At 37.4% G+C, this 2,932-nt stretch overlaps 1 long non-coding RNA gene across 1 annotated transcript; it reads right to left on the bottom strand.

Annotated features, from left to right (window-relative positions):
• Positions 1 to 326: 326 nt before the first annotated feature.
• Positions 327 to 2,178, bottom strand: LOC145094313 (uncharacterized). The gene is made up of 2 exons (XR_013703280.1): positions 2,107 to 2,178; positions 327 to 1,468 (listed from the first exon to the last, which is right to left on the bottom strand). It is a non-coding gene; the product is annotated as an uncharacterized LOC145094313 (long non-coding RNA).
• Between the last annotated feature and the right edge of the window lie 754 nt (positions 2,179 to 2,932).

The following is a 2,932-nucleotide window of genomic DNA, read 5'->3' on the forward strand; positions in this document are numbered from 1 at the left end:
TACATACAACAGTCGCCATCAAACGAAAACTCATCCGTCTCTCTCTTTATCTCTTCACTGATCGGCGAAGGATACGAGAGCTAATTACTTCGATGGGGTGATGAAGATTTTTGCTACGGTTGAGTTACCTAAAAAAGGGATGACGAGTGTGAATCAGGTATGGCGGGTAGGGCCGTCGGTCTCGGCTGATGGGTTTCAGGCGAAACATGCTTTCCAGCTGGCGAATTTGGGGGTGAAAGGGCAGTTGGATTTGTTAAGTGGACAAAGTATCAGCGGATCTAACGGTGGAATTAGAGGTGGTGATTCCAGAACGAAAAAGAGAAATGTAAGTAATCAAATTCTGATTTCATTAAAATTATCTTTTTTCATGGAAACCCACGTAGAAATTCATGATTCAACATCAAAATCATACGAAAATCGAAATGTAATTTGTTCATGTTTAAGATTCATGGGATATTGAATGCACACTGAGATGGGGAATCTTGTTTTCTGTAGGAGTAATCATCGCTAGATACCTTCGAACTTTCACCTCTGCAGATCCGACATGGTTTTACCTTTATCGCATTCTGCCAAGTTTCTGCTTATGCAATTGGCATCGCCGGCTGGGCCACGGGACTTAAACTTGGATCCGAGTCAAAGGGTGTCACCTAAAACACTCATGCAGTATCAGGATTGCTCTATTTTCTCTTGCAACAGTCCATGTAATTTGAACCACTTCTTATGATTGCATTTGTCAATTGTTGCAGCCAAGATATCGCTCTATAGCCTCTTTCTAACTATGTGTATGCATGTGCGTGTTTTTCAGATGATCTTCGTCCTTACATGTTTTATCTTTGTCCCCACACAGGAATTGATCTTCACCGGCTGAACTTGAAATTGGCTATAAAAAAAATCTCATTTGTATTCCGATGGAGGTATGTCATGCCTTCTTTCATGTAGTAGTTAGTGATTTCTGTTAAATATCCTAAAAACTGAATTGTATTAACCATCCCAACCCTCAAAATTTTCTTTTGTGAATGCAGGAGTAATGAAAAGCTGTCATTAAATTAGTGGAAAGGGTAGTCATCACCAAGTTTAAGCAAAGCATTTACAAGATACATGTAAATTCGGACTAAATGGATGAAGGTACATCATATTTACTACTCATTACTTGTAACTCTTTTGGTCTGTGTTGTGACATCCCCAAAATCACGGCCAGAAAAGACCGGTTTGTTTATGCTTTGTTTAAAAATCAGAGTAACATTTTAAATAAAAGTGTTGCGGAATTTGTCCCAAAACAAAATATGATAAAGATTTATCAAAAGCATTTCCATAGAAATGTATTTCATTAAAAGACTTGGGATGTCATGTTCGTACAGATCAAAAGCATAAACAGTACAATATAAGCCTTACTACATTATTTCATATCTACAGGCCTATATCCGTAATCCCTCGTCCAAACATCATAACTATGCTCAAGCGCCACTACCTGTAATACATAAAACTGAGTGGGTCAGGCTTGGGAGCCTGGTGAGCACATAGGGTTTTCAACCCACAATAAATAAGTTTATTAACTTCATTAAATTAAACAAACCCGATTACCCGTTCCCGTTATCCTCACATTACGTCCCTAAGCATCTATCATAAGGGACCTATCCTAAGGATTATCATCGGGACGGACACTACTGCTAAGGGGATTCCTCAGCAATAAATGTCCTTAAGGCAACCATGTGGGGGATGGAGTACATCTGGTGAGCACACAGTTCAAATAAACACACAGTTCGAATAAATACCTACAGGTTGCGAGCCTGCTAGTGTTCCATTGGACTGTCTAGAATAGTCCGTGGTCGTCATCTATACTCTGCTAGATGACTGGATCATCAATAACATCTATAACGAGGCCTCTCATCGTTTTATCTTGTCACACAACAACTATTACATCTACCCATGTTTTACCCAACACATTTTGTAGATATAAAATACATATACAGTTTAAATCATTGAAAACATGTATAAAACGTTCATCCAGCATAGATAGCAAGTATTCAGATAATATGCACACATAGCACGTAATTTATATAAAATACTTCATATCTATGTGTAAACTGAAAGTAACTATGCACTCACTTGTTAAAGTGATGATTCCAAAATCGGGCAGCGCTTGCTTCTAACGATTCTATTTTCCTTCGACGAAACCTAGCATTATTATCGCTAAATTTTAGTCTAATATTTACCGTGACCAACTATTAGTCTTAGTATTATTATTATTATTATTATTATATAAGCGTTAAACAATATTTTCCAACCACTATGTACAGACAGGGGCCAGACATAAAACACCGGAGGGCAGGACCATTTTGGCATATAGCACTTCTGAAATCCAACAACCCTATGCGGCCCTTTAAACCAGATTCCCCGTACCGCGAGTAGTTAAAAAAAATATTATAACGACACTTATATAAGTTATAATAATAGCTCAAATACTTATTATAAGTTCATAATAACAATACTAATTTTAAATATAAGCTATATTAAAATAAGGTAAGCATAACTTACTTACAAGGGGGTTTTAGCTAGGAGTCGGGCTCTGCAGGGGCAGAACTTCGTCGCTGAATCTTTCTAAGAAAGATTCGTGCAGCGCTTCAGCGCTCACCTTACTATACTAAACTACAGAAAGAGAAGTCGAATCACGAGGGACCGAAATGCTCGGGGATAAGGAGAGAAAGACTCTTGAATCAAGAGAATGGTGCAAGAAATATGAGAGCCCAAGGCTCTTATTTATACTAATTGAATTTTCAAAAGCTACCCTCCATAATTACTTAATGACCTTTTAGTTATATAAACAACTAAATACCCCTCTATAATACTATTTTAAATGGATTTAATGATATTTGTACTAAACTAATGTCGAAAGAACTCAACATTAGTCTTATAATGACCGCATCGTCGATAC

Source organism: Lactuca serriola, chromosome 3 (genome assembly GCF_051521515.1).
Source record: "Lactuca serriola cultivar US96UC23 chromosome 3, Lser_US96UC23_V15, whole genome shotgun sequence".
NCBI lineage: Eukaryota > Viridiplantae > Streptophyta > Magnoliopsida > Asterales > Asteraceae > Lactuca > Lactuca serriola.